This window comes from Hemicordylus capensis, chromosome 3, assembly GCF_027244095.1.
Source record: "Hemicordylus capensis ecotype Gifberg chromosome 3, rHemCap1.1.pri, whole genome shotgun sequence".
Lineage (NCBI taxonomy): Eukaryota > Metazoa > Chordata > Lepidosauria > Squamata > Cordylidae > Hemicordylus > Hemicordylus capensis.
In genome coordinates, this window is record NC_069659.1 from 69,267,762 (window position 1) to 69,282,320 (window position 14,559).

Here is a 14,559-nt window from a genome sequence, read left to right on the forward strand (position 1 = left end):
TTCTCAATTGTATCAGGTAGTAAATCAAAAGTTGTGTTACCAAACGTTAATCTGATGACATGCAAGCATAGGTGCATCATACCTAAACTGCAGATTATAGCACTTTAGTAATCATAAATGCACAGCAATTTTGAATTACTCTAATTCATATTTTACTAATTCATTTTTATACAATCAATATAATCATCTACACAGTATAATATGCATATCTAAATTCTGGATGAATTAATGCTGGGAAATGTCATGATGTTTTAGTTAATATAACCATCTCATCATACTATGTTCTTTCTCCAACAACAGTTACTTTCAAGAACAAACAAAATGCATGATTGAGTATATTATATTGTTACAGTGATGCTCATGTATAGGGGGGGGGGGGACACTTCATATTCTTGAAATTTCCAGAGTGTTGCACACACAAAAATAAATTCAGCATCTCTGTCTCAAGATATTTTGAATGTATTTTCAGCCACATTTGCTATTTTACTAACATATAGTACACAACTAATAGAACTTTATATTCTGATATAATAAACTTCAAGTTTGTGTTGTGAATCTTTATTTTGGTCTACCATTCCCATGTTTAGACATGTGCTCCATGTCTTCTGCACACACTTTTAACTTCCCTGTTAATTTACTTAAACTATTTTATTGTAATTGTAGTAAGATTGCTAACTGGAAAAATTATATTAAAATCTAGGATATATCTTCATAACTGGCTATTAGTTCTACATGTTTTCAACATTTATGTAGTAGTCATACTCAATAATTGTGTATTTCACTTAGTATTTCACTTTGGCTATTAAACAATATGTGTAGTTATAACACAGTAGTTATCAAAACACTACAAACAGATAATATACCTGAAACTGGTTTACCTTCTTTGAGTCCAATTATACTGAAGAAACGTTTATTAGCTTACCTAAAAACAACAAAAAGGTATTTGTGTTAGTAGATTTAATTAATAATAATAATAATAATAATAATGCTGCAATGGTTTTGAAGCACGTATTTAAAAACATATAAATAATTAACCAAAGAGTCAAATGGGTTTACTACTATCTCACACTGTTTTCCCACACTCTTGGTAGCCAGTCATTTGAATTCCCAAAGGATGTTTCATGGTCCAAGACAGACCCAAATTTATGTGTTGGTGGGTTTATATGTGTTGATGGGTGCTTCTTCTGCGCTGGCACTCCTTTAAAGTATGAGGTTATGGAGACATTTCAATGGAAAGGAATAAAGAGATGCATTCAATGGCTAACATATTCTGTAGCATGAGTAAGGTGGAACATGAGCAGTAGCCCTCCGGGACACATAGCTGGAGTCAAAAAGTACTTTTGTTGGGAGGAGAGTGCAGTAAAAATAGCTTCCCCTGTTGAGCTGGTCAGCAATACACTGGCTGAGCTTGCAAAAGCCCTAACTGTGAGGAGGATGCTCTGGTTCCACCCTACAAATGCTGAGTAACATGTCAGCCTCTTAACTTTTGAAATAGGCAAAATGCATGGCCACAACTTTATTAAATTAAGCAACAGAACAGTGTATAAATAGTGGCTTCTTATAAGAAGCAGGTTGACATGTAACTATCAATCCATGAAGAAATGGCTGGAAGAATGTTAAGGGAAGAAGTTTCTCTTAACATGGCTCATTGTCTTCCAGCCAAGAGTTCCTTTCTGGAATAGCTAAGTAACAGGAACCAGGCATGGAGCCCCGCCCAGCAGCCCCTCTAGCAACATGAGCATGATGTCCCGTGAGCATGATGTCACACAGAAGAGCCCTGAGAGAACTCCCCATGCCCACACCACGGAGAGACCTGAGAGAGCACTCCCCTATCCTTTTCAGGCAGTGTTTGCTGCCTGAAAGCATCTATTTCCCTCTCTCTCCCTCCAGCAAGGGAGAGAAAGGGAAATAGATGTTTTCAAGCAGCAAACACTACCTTAAAAGGACAGGGGAGCCCTTACTAGGGGCCCGGGTGGGAGTTCGCTCGATGCTCTTCTGGAGCCTGAGCCACCTCCCAACTCCCCCCGTGGGCTACAACATCACTTTCCATTGGCAGCCTGGGTTTTTTTTAACCCTTTTGCAAAATGGGGGCTCCAACCCTGACAGGAACCAAGGCAAACCCCAGCCATACCTGGGCAATTAGCCTCAGTCCCTTCATGCGATGTTTGCTCAAGTCTGCAAACCCCATGCAAGCACAGCTTTCTAACTTGCAGCTCCCTCTGCAGCCCCCAGGCTCCTTCCCAAGCCTAATAGCCCAAATCTAATCACTGCATCCTGTTATTGTCTCTCAGACCCTGATGATGCTGGAAAAATTCCCACTCAAAGTCATCCAAGTGAGGGTAAAAATTCCCTCATTGTGCCCATAAAAAGAGTGATCAGCAATAGCTGGGGAGAGGTAGAAACCAAATCTAAGGAAGGGCAGGGGATGCATTTAAGGTCCCACTTTTACTCCATACATCAGGCAACATATACTCCTATTGTGCCTAATATTTGGGACACAAACCCCAGTGGCCAATGGCAAGATGGTCAATGGAAAGCCACACTCCCCTGTACATCTATCATTGTGCTCACTGCAAGTCACCACATCACTAAATTGTTGAGGAAAGGCCACAGAAATACAAAACCAGGTATGAGTGTAAGGAAACACTGAAAATGATGGTGCCATTGCTGCACAATGTTTCAAATGTATTATTTCAAAGTTTATAACATTTACATATACATTCTTATATATTTTCCCTGTATGCATTTAAAGTAATATATACAGTGTTCCCAGGTCACCTCTCACTGAAGCCCTGATCAAATTCTTTAAACATTAACTATGTAACAAGGTGACTTAAGAAATCATTTAGTCACTTTGTTCATTACTGGTTCATTCTTTTCCCCATGTGTGAACAAAGTACACTTACACACGACATAAGCAACCAAACTTACTAAGGGTTCTGTGTGAAGAAAGCCTTAAGCAGTTGCAAAAATAAAGACAAAAGTCTGAACTGACACTCCCGACATTTTATTTAAAATTTAAAACAAATGCGTTTTTTTAGGAGAGAGATAGTTTGACAAATCAGCATAGAATAAAACTAAAGGAGTTACCACAACCAGAAAGCATATAAGCAATTTCTCAACCCACCCACCCCCAAAACCAAAAACATATAGGGTAAAATGGGATAAAGATTTACAAGAAGTAAATAGTCGAATGAAATTTGGACTGAATTTGTTTATGAGGGCTGAAAATTATCAGTTACTTTAAATTTACAATAAGATTCCAATAAGAACACATATCACTGGTATCTCAGACTCCAAAAGAGTGAGCCAAAAAGTTCTGGAAAATGTTAATTGGCACTTTAAATGATAATTTCCAATTATATTCAAGTCCAGTTCCAAACAAGTCTTTCTGAATTATGTAAAACACATCCCAAATAACTGTCAAGAACCAATACTTGACTTACTAAAAGCTGTTAGGCTTGCAGTTGCAAAACACTAGAAGGTGTTAACAAAGCCAACTAAGTCTGACTAGTTAAGAGATGGAACAGTTAAACTACCTTAACATTAAAATCTAATAATGTGTTTAAAATCTCAAATAACCCTCCTATTTTTTAACCACAAGCATGTGTATATTCATCTATTATGATTTGCTTGATATGCTCCATAGTATATCAGAGGAGTGAAATGTAATGCTGATCCCCCCGCCGTTCCAGCATGATGGGTCAAGGGGCATGGTTGTGCTCCTGGCACATGATGCAGCCACGGTGCCACCATCTTGCCTCTCCCCACATGGGGCCAGGATCGGCCAATCGGGGAAGGAGCAGCCACCATTTGGCCCAGTCCCTCGACAGCAAGGTGGATCACTGCAGAGGGCACACGTGGCCAGGCCTGGGCTGGGCAGCGAGATCTCAGTGCCGAAGGAACAAGCAGCAAGCGGCGGCATAAGTGAGAGGAAGAGGGAGGCAGACAGAAAGGAGCAGAGCGGTGGGGAGGAAGAAAATGGGTGCAGGTTGGTAGGCTATTTTAAATACCCAAACATCGGGGAAAGGGGGATGAGAAGATACAAGTACAGCGGAGCAATAAGGTAGCTGCCAATTCAGAAGTGATGGCACTCTAAATGACAGTCTCCATGACTGTGCCAACCCCAACAGCCAGAGAAGCCAAGAAGTACCAGTGCTCTGTCCCTGCACTCTGTCCCTCCACTACCCCCCTGAAGTGGAGATTCTTAGTCACGGCTCAGATTCAGAAAAGATTATAGCACAAAGAAGAATGCTTCTGATTTTGCAAATAGTGCACTTCCTTCACTACTGAATGATCTCATATAACCCCACAACAACCAAGTCTCTTTAGCTTCATGGCGGGGGGGGGGATCGAGATGGAAGAGAGGTGGTTCCTCCTGTACTGTCTGAATCCCCAACCCCAACCCCACTTTTAAAAATAAGAAACTGCCCCCGAATGAGAGAGATCAGTGAAGGGGGACTGTGTGTGAATGAGTATAAGAGCCTCTCAAGGAGCAATGTGATAAGGATGTACTGACAGAAAGCAGAGTCTTAAACAGGAGTAGGGTTCAATCCCATAAGGAAAAAGAGAAGAGCAAAATGCTAGAATAAGGCTACCATACTTCCCGCTTCTCACCCGCTGGTAAAAATCTTATGGTAATAAGATCAGCATGATGAACAAAAAGTCAAAGCTACAATGTTTCTCAACACAGAGATGCACTGAAAAGGAAACTCCACCTTTTGGGCATCTGTTAAAGGCACAAGAGTACCACCAGAAAACAGGTGACAATACTGGAGTGTAGTGGAACCAGTGTAATCTTGAGTCCTATGGTTGCCAAATCAAATTATTAAAAATAAGGATGCATCTCTTACCTTCTCTTCTGGAATATTTGGCCACTCCTTGTGTTTGAGGAAGTGTGGGGGAAGGGAGGGAAATTGACAAATCCTCAGTTTAATAGAGATACCATATGGAATTCCTGCTGGGGAAGAACGGAAGCATGGTGGTGTGAGCCATAGCAATGAGAGGAGGGGGCACAGAAAATAAGGTGCAGCTGATTGAAGGAAGGGCACCAGGAATTTAAGTACTGAGGAGAGTGTGTTTGGTTTGGAACAGAAGATAATATGAGAAGATAAAGCTGGAAAAATAGGAGTACTGGGATTGTGAGGAGTGTGTAGCATGAGTTTGTATTGTGGGTAATGACTGGGAAGCGGTACTGAAATTCTATAAGTCAGGTATCGGAGGAAACTCTTTTAGAGTCCTTGCATAGTTGGGGAGAAATCATGTCATCTTAAAGTTGCATTGTGCACTACTAGGCAATATTTTAATATTTGTATGCTGTATCACAGAACCCAGTTTTATTGTCATTTGATGCAGATAAAAATACGCGTGTATACAATCCAGAGGCTTGATAAGGAAGCAGTTGTACCTTGAAGAATCACTAGTGGAAGTAAGTAGTCTGTTACAACATTTTTTAAAAAACAAAAAAACAAACCACCAGTTGAATATGATTAATTATGTACCTTTGGAACCCATTGGCTAGTCTCTTATTATTATTGTACTATTATTATTATTAGGTATAATAATAAAGGTACAATATTATTAGGTACAATAATATTAGGTACAATAAAGGTATTATTGTACCTTTGCTGTCTTCTTTTTCACTTTTTTTCAGGTTCTTTTTTGCTGCGGAGGAATTGCCCTGGGTCTCACAAAAAGTGTGGACCACATCAGTATTGACAAATGGTACACTCCAAATGAGAAGAGGGGTGTGTGTGTGTGTGTGTGTGTGTGTGTGTGTGTGTAATGAACATTCAGTCCCAGGCTTAAATAAACTTGCTAGTCCTGCTAGTTGTCATTCCTTGTAAGATTCTAATTTATCTCCACTCTCCTTTTTGTGGTTTAGATCCAAACACCCTGAATTATGTCCCCTTTGCTGCAATTATGATGTAACCACAAGGCTTATTTTGTTTGTCTCTGCTGACTTTGTATAGATCAACTCATACGAACCAGCCCATGGTTGGCGCACTGCATGCAGAAAAGTGCTTACAGAGCAAAAGAAGATTGTTCATGCAAGTAAGCCAAGCTACACATTAGGAAAAAGGAAAATATAGGTCACTGCCAATAAAACCTAGAAAAAAATTCATTTCTGGTACCAAACAGGTATTATTTACATCTTGGATGTGATCAAAATCCACCATATTGTACCAAGAAAAACATGTATTTAGGTGCATGTCCAAACTGCCCAAAATCTTGTCACTGCTTGTGACATTTCCCTTCAGGTATCCCCCCAGCCTTTTGACTGCCTGTCACTGTGGTTATATATAAAGAGGCTTGCCAGTTGCTTTACAGCATGGGTTGTGGGTGGGTAAAGGCTGACTATCTTCATCTGGCTTCAGGACATTTGTATCCATGGGTTTGCTGACTTCATCAGCATCTGTCTGTCCCAGGGATCCTTGACTTTCTGTCTCTGGTTGGAAGAATGTCCCATCGCCTTCTCTTTCTATTTGAAAGCCAAGGTAGTAGGAGATGCACCCGAGACCTTCAGGTGCTGTGCAATCTCATGGCGGTCTCATTTTCCCTCATAGGCACTAGTCGGATTATCAACATACATCAGGATGCTCTAGCACCTGGCTTTAAGTGCTATGCCTTTAAGTCATAGATGCTCTTTGGAGGTTGTACACAGGCCTCTCTTTTCTGGAGGGTTTCAAGCCTGGTGGTGGCGGGATATAGATGTCTTCCTCAATTTCTTGCAGGGTATTCCTCCCAGGTAGGAAGGCAGTCTGTCCAGCCAAGGGGTCAATGCACATCTCTCTGGCTGCTGCTAGGCAGGGTAGTGTCCTTATAGAAGTGTGTTTGCATGTCTGGTGCAAATGTCTCACCACAGTCATCACCACATGTTCAGGATTATTCTTTGCCCACTTGCCTTGCCTTGTAGCTGCATCTTGTTTGAGCACCTCAATTTTGGTCAGGCTGTGCAACCCCCTCTAAATCTGGTTCTCACTCATCTGGATCCTTGGCCCAGCTTCTGGTACTTCACCTTTGGTTGGCCTTTGTCTCTCATAAAAACTACACAACATTACAAATTTCACCATCATCAGTTTCATCAATAAGGATTCTGTATTGTGTTACTTCTAGTGCATATCCATAGGATACCGTATTTTACGGAGTATAAGGCGCACTTTTCCCCTCGAAAAATATCCGCCCAAATTCAGGTGCGTCTTATACTCTGGAAAAGGAGGGAGGGTGGAGGGGAAAGCGAAGGCGCGGACGGGCCCTTCTGCGAAAAGCTTGACGCTGTTGCTGCTGCTGCTCCCTGTACCAGCTGCTTCGCCTCTAGCCCTGTCCTCCCCTCTCCACTCACGCTGCTTGGTCTCGTCCGCTCCTCACTCCCTGCCATGTTGGATTGTGCAGCCGGAGCCGGGGAGAAGTTGGAAGTTTAGGGCTTGTCGGGAAAGAGAGGGGGGAGGAGGAGGAAGGGCAAGCAGGGAAAATTCACTTACCACCTCCCTTCCTCTCTCGCCGGGGCCTGCCGGGAGCAGCCTAGTCAGCCCGCCTGCCGCCCCCCTCCCCGGGCTCCCTCCGGTTGCTACCCTGATGCTGCTGCAATGAGGGAGGCGGCTGTGCCGCCGCCCTCTGAGGGGACGTGGGGCCCAACCCGGAGACGAGCCCGCGCAGGCGAGTGCCAGCCTGCAGGAGCCACCAGAGGCACAAGAGGAGGTGGAGAAGGAGGTCCTGGGCGGGACCCGCTGGTGGCCTCGATGAGCAACAACCAGCAGCCGCCGCAGGTCACCAACGTGGGCTCGCTGCTTCTGGCAGAAGGAGGAAAAGGATAGAGCGGGGCGTGGTGGGAAGGCTTGGAGGGGAGATGGAGGCGAGAGGAGAAGGAAAGCTCGAAAACTCTGAAAAACCGGATTAAAATTAAGGTGCGTCTTATAGTCCGTAGCGTCTTATAGTCCGTAAAATATGGTACTCCTTTCAATTCAGCCAGTTCCTCTATGCTTTTGGCACATGTGTATAACCTTCACATCTAAATACTCCAATATTCTTTAAGTGGAAACTATTTGCCAAACCTCGTCTCTGCCACACCATTCTGTGTGTGTGTGTGTGTGTGTGTGTGTGTGTGTGTGTGTTGTGTAGTCTTGTGTTCAATGTTCAATCCCCAGTTCCTTCAGGAATGTTTTTCATGTTGCTGAAGCTTTCTTCCAGAGTTGTTACTGACCAGTGCAACATACCTGTCTTCTTTAATCATCTGAAAAAAAGTGACTCTCCTCTCTTGGGGTAGGAACTTAAGCAGATCTAGCAGGCTTTGTTTTATTCCTATGGACCACAGTGAACATGGTGAATTGACTCTGTAGCTCTTTCTCCTCTCTCTTATGAGAGGTAGGCTTCACAGCTAGGTGGCACAAAGGCAACAATCACAGCTGGATGCAGCATCTGACACAGCTGTACTTGAAAGTCATTAATTAATTTCCCATTCAAGCTCAGGAATCACAGTGACACAGTAGGTCACCTGACTTATTCGGTCAAATCATTTCCATTTTAATATAGCACTGGTTGTTTTTGAACTGGACATCGCGGAGGGTGGCCTTAATCTGGCAGAACATGGCACCCACTCCTTCAGGATCAGGGTTGTTTCCTCAGTGGCAGTAGTGGAGATGGCTGAGGGTCATATTCGTGAACTGGGGCAGTGGCGTTCACCTGCCTTTGTTTTGCAGACCACCAGTGGCTTCCTTTCCCTCTTCGTATACTCATCTAGGTCACGGCTATGTGTGTTGGGCCAGTTGGAGGGTTCACCTCGCCAGGGCTGCAGAGGTAGACTAGCTGGGGTGTCGAGGCATGTGGTGGAACTTTTCCCTGCTGCTGCTGGATGAGTACGCCATCATCATATGTACTAGTCATTCACCCAGGGGCAATGACATTGGATTGCTGCAGCACAAGGCCTCGATACTACAGGTGACGGAGGACCTGCGTAGGCTGGCTGCGAGATGGCCGGACTAGTGGTTGGTATAGTGCAACATGGTTCTACAGCTGGGAATATGGTTCCACAACTGAGGTGTAAGGGCCAAGGGGATCCGCTGTGCTTCAATCAGGCACGCAGAAAGGTAAACAGAGAACACGGTTCCATGGCTGGGGAGGAAGGGGCCAAGGGGTCTGTGGGCCAAGGGGGTCTGCTGTGCTTCATTCAGGCATATGAACTGGCAAACAGAAGAACTGGCTGGGTGGGGTGGTCACTTGGGTTCAGGCCAGTTCTCTGCTCAGGGGAGATTGGATACATTTACCTGGTTGAGGGAACCATCTGTTTCTCTGGGACTTGCAACAAGGTATATTAGGCAGAGGCGTATCTAGGGAAAACAGTGCCTAGGGCAAGAACTGAAATTGCACCCCCCAAAAAATATCTGACACCCATCTTTCAGATAACTTCACCATAATATCAGCTCAAAAAGTAAAAGTCAAGCTTATTAATCTTTTAATTAAAAAATTATGGCACTACCTGAAAATTATAACTGCACCTTACTTGCTTTCACTGATGCAAATTGCTGAAGCAGCACAGATACAACCTTCTTCAGAAAGCAGGAATCACACCTATCAGCTATTCAGAGAGGTACTGGAGACAGGATGTAGTCCTTACACTCGCTGATCAGCGTGTTCATTGCATTCCAAATCCAGCATTGTGTATTAGCAACCCTCCTGCCGCCCCCGCCCCCCAGCTGCTATCTGCCAGCAATCAGTAACATTCACATTTTTTCTATCCCGCTCTTCCTCCAAGGAGCCCAGAACAGTGCAAGTTTCTCCTCACAGCAACCCTGTGGAGTAGGTTAGGCTGAGAGAGAAGTGACTGGCCCAGAGTCACCCAGCAAGTCTCATGGCTGAATGGGGATTTGAACTCGGGTCTCCCCAGTCCTGGTCCAGCACTCTAACCACTATCAAGGCAGTGTGCGCACACCTGCATTCAGAGTGGGGCCTTACAGCCTCAGTGCCTCCTCCAAAACACAAGTCAGCCTACATGCACATACAGCTACAACATGCAATAAAACAAACAAAAAACCCACTCCATCTTAAGAGTAAGATACACAAAATGAGCAGGCAGTGCTATTGCTGGGGAATCTCAAGGTTAGGGCACGGAAGAGAGAGAAACTAATAAATTAATTAATACATAAGGGGTACACTTATGAACAATTCTGGAATGTTAATCAAACTGTCCCCTCCTTTCCCCTTCCAATAAATCAGAGCAAACAGCAGAGGAAGAGAGATTTCGTTTATCCTTCTGCAACAATCAAATCCATGTGCCCATGAGCTGCTGGAAGGGCAAGCCAGCACAGCTAAGTGCCTACTCCCCTCCCCTCTAACCCCCCTCCAACAACAGAGCACAGAGCAAAGCCCACCCAAAGAAAGGAAAATTGGATTTGGGGAGAGGGGTTTGTTTGTTTGTTTAACTTCTATACCGCCAAAACTTTCATCTGGGCAGTTAACATAAAAACAATTAAAACACATATAAAAGTTAAAACAATGCAACAATTTAAAAACAGCCATAAAATTAAAGACAGACAATTTTTAAAAGCTGTGAAAGCTTGGGTGAAAAGATGGGTTTTCAGGTGTTTTTTAAAAATTGCCAGAGATGGCAATTTTATTAATAATAAACACATTTCTACTATGGGCTTTGTTTGGTCTTTGCCTAATTCCCTTGGGTTGAGAATAAATGTTGAAGAGAATGAAAAGAACAGAAAAATACATAACAGGTGCTGCCTTTAAATCTAAAATGATCCCTCACTAGTAGCCATCACATGCTGGAAAATCTCAGGCCAGGGGACTGCTTAGTCTGCATTCTCATGACTTAGGACAAGTCAGTTGTGCACCTGACAAACGCTACTTATACAGCCAATTACTTTCACTCTTCATTACTGCATGAATATCAAATAGTTATGTGCCACAACACCTTCCTTATAATGAATCTGACTTAGAACCAAGTTAAATAGAGTTTAATGCAATTTCCAATTTCCATAGGTAAGGCCTGAAATTTAACTGGGTAATCCTGAGCAGTTTTATGGTCACACATGAGATCTTAGATCCTCACGAAAGGAGCTGTTCCTTACATAAGACATTCCCAGCCCTCTCACACCTATCCTCCTAAATAGAATCAAATAGCTACAGTGAGCCAACATGATCCATTCACCAAATAACTTAAAAAACACACCTTGGAATGAAGAGCTGCTTTCACACAGCTGCCCTCAAATCGGGAGTCCAAATAACTCCAAGAATAGAAGCTAAAAGAAACTTTTTGGAGTCCCAAAAAAGACCAGAAGTAAACAACAAACTGGAACCTCAACCAAAAACCAGGATGCAAACGTATTGTAAAATAAAGGTTAAGTTTGTGCCGTCGAGTCGGTGTTGTTGACTCCTGGCAACCACAGAGCCACGTGGTTGGTCTTTGGTAGAATACACAGGAGGGGTTCACCATTGCCATCTCCTGTGCAGTGTTTCAGCACCTTTCTATATCGCTGCTGCCCGATATAGGAGCTTCCCATATCCTGGGAAACACACCAGTGGGGAGTCGAACCAACAGCCTCCTGCTCTCTAGTTGCTTCCCCACTGTGCCATTAATGGTTCAAGTGACTCCAAATACAAATAGTAACCATACATTTTTTTAATGTATTTAACATATTTTTATACCACCGACTACCAAAGTCTCTAGGCAGTTTACAGCTGTAAAAACATATTAAAAGATCAAATTAAAATAACCATGAAAACTATCATATACATACATATAAAACATATGTGATGAGTTTTCTGGAGAATGACTCTCTTCTATGGTTTATCAAAAATACAAAGGGGGTGTGGCCTCGAGGTATAAATTGCCGGAGCGAGCTCTTCCGTCTCATTTCAGGGCAGGCTTGCTGCCTGAAAGCGTCTATTTTCTCTTTCTCTCCCTCTCTGGGAGGGAGAGAAAGAGGAATAGATGCTTTCAGGCAGCAAATGCTCCCCGAAATTAATGCAAAAGTAAGTGCTCATGGAGGCTCCTGGGGGGCGTGTGCCCCGTCCCAGACTCAGAGATAACGGCGGGGGGGGGGGGGAGTGCGATTAAAAAAAAAACTTTTTAAATCAACTGTGGTGTTTGGGGTGGGGCGGGGCATGGCAGGCACTTGGCGTCCCTCTGCAACTGGCGCCTAGGGCACGTACCCTGCCTGCCCCACCCTGGTTATGCCTCTGATATTAGGTAGTGGGGTGGGGTAAGCAGGACTAAACAGAGGTTTGTCCCACTTTTGTGGCAGGAGAGTGTGGGTCTGGGGTAGGCAGATTGGGGTAGGAGGCTGTCTCACATGATATGAGTACCCACATCTGGGTATTTTATTTTGAAACCATACAATATTTTTTGTTGTGCTACAGTTTATAGCAAAATTCCAGTCTGTGGCTTGATATTTAATTGCAAGATGTATGCTTCTGCTGAAACATATCTAACCAATGGTGATGTAGCCAGTTACTGAATGCTAAGCTCAATTGCTTGAGTTTTAAAACATTTGAAAATTACAGGGGCACTATATTGACCTGCTGAAGCTTCATTATCTATCTATCTGGCGTACCTGTCGCTAATCCCATTCGTGGCAGCTCTCATGAGAGTTTGCGAGCGAGCTGCCGGCAGGGGGAGAGGAAAGCGGCAGCACCGGACAGGCTTGTGGGCGAGCGGAAAAAGAAAACGTGTGGTGGAAGAAAATGGTGTCAGTGGGCAGAAATAAAATGGTGGCAGAGGACGGGTGAAGAAAACGGTGGCAGTGGGCAGGTGGAGAGTAAGAAAATGGTGGCAGTGGCAGGTGGGAAATGAAAATGATGGTGAGGGAAAACTAGAGGCACAGATGCTCTGCATCCAGCTCAGCTACTACATAATTATTTTGGCATGTACATGATACATGACCAGTTTTACAGAAAGCAATATCATACAACTAAGTTAATTTAAGCAAGTACCTGCCCACAAGCCACTTCAAACTGTTTAAATGTTTTAACTGCTGTTATTATTATGTTGCATTTGTTGTAAACCACCCAAAGACATAAGTTTGGGGAGGTAAACAAAAATACCAAATACATACACTTTATTGGGTTTTAAAATCCTATATTCTATATTTCATTTAGCAAATATACAGTAGGGAAAAATGTATGTTTAATTATTCATTTATGCTTTAATATTTATTTATGTATGTATGTATTAAAAATTCTTGTATATCACCTCCTCCAAAGACCCCTGGGCAGTGTACAATAACAATAGCAATCATTGGTGTGTGTTTTAAATCACAGGGCAAAAGCCTGGTGAAAAAGATAGGTCTTGAGAAGTGGCTTGAAAGCCACTAAAGAGGGGGCTGAATGAATCTGGGGGAAAAGGGTGTTCCAAATAAAAGAGGCACCAACAGAAAAGGCCCTCCTATGAGCCCAGGCACCATGCACTACACCATGGCCCGGGACACTAAGGAGGGCCATCTGAGAAGACCTCACAGGACGGGATACAACTGGCTGAAAGAAGCAATCCTGGAAATATACAGGTGCTAAGCCCATAAGGGTTTTGTAGGTGAGAATCAGCACTTTAAATTGGACTCGGAAGCAAACAGACAACCAGTGCAGCGACCATAAAAGAGGTGTAACACTATGCAATCTATGGCTTCCCATGAGCAGGCAGGCCACTGCATTCTGGACTAGTTGAAGCTTCTGAATCATTTTCAAGCCAACCTAGTAGAGTGCATTACAGTAATTCAAGCAAGAGATAACAAAGACATGAATTACTGTTGTCAGGGCCTGCCAGTTGAGAAAAGGCCGTAGCTGGTGAACCAGCCAAAGCTGAGCAAAGGCACCCCTGGCCAAGGCCTCTTCCAGCAGGAGCGAATCCAGAAGGACCCCAGGTCATGACCCATCTTGATTCCCTTGTGCTTCAAGGGAAGCGCAACCCCGCCAAGAGATAAACTCACACACAGCAATTGGCAAGATCACAAACTGAACAAGAGCAACTCGATCTTTAAGAGATTAAGCCTGAGCTTGTTTTGGCCCATTCAGGTCCTGACAGCCTCTAGGCAATGAGCCAGCACATGAACGGTGTCACCTGTTAGGCCAGGGGTAGAGATATAAAGCTGAGTATCATCAGCATATTGATGAAAACCTACCCCAAACCGACAGATGACCAGGCCCAGTGGCTTCATGTAGATGTTAAAGAGAATGGGAGCAAGGACCGAGCCCTGTGGAACCCCACAAGACAGGGAAAAGGGCGCAAAACACTCAATCCCAATTGACACTGAGTGGAATCGCCCAGTGAGATAGGACCGGAACCACTAAAGAACAGTGCTCCCAAGGCCCAGCCCACCTAGGCATTCCAGAAGAATAGCATGGTTGATGGTATCAAAAGCCACTGAGAGATCAACAAGAACCAGGAGAGGTGCACTTCCCACATCAAGGTTACAATAAAGGTCAACCAAGAGGGTGACCAATGCCATTTCAGTGCTATTTTGTGCTACGGCCTGAACCCTGACTGGCAAGGGTCCAGGAAATCAGTTTCCTCCAGGACACTCATCAACTGAGCACAAACCACCTTCTCAAAACTTTACCAAG

At 43.8% G+C, this 14,559-nt stretch overlaps 1 protein-coding gene and 1 long non-coding RNA gene across 8 annotated transcripts in view; both read right to left on the minus strand.

Moving 5' to 3' along the window:
- CADM2 (cell adhesion molecule 2) overlaps positions 1 to 14,559 on the minus strand; it is a 717,808-nt gene that overhangs the window by 421,748 nt on the left and 281,501 nt on the right. The window lies entirely within an intron of this gene.
- The window catches only part of LOC128349665 (uncharacterized), a 229,506-nt gene that overhangs the window by 25,657 nt on the left and 189,290 nt on the right, over positions 1 to 14,559 (minus strand). Inside the window, exon 3 of the long non-coding RNA XR_008318908.1 lies at positions 879 to 922. This is a non-coding gene — a long non-coding RNA (uncharacterized LOC128349665). The remainder of the gene's footprint in view (positions 1 to 878; positions 923 to 14,559) is intronic.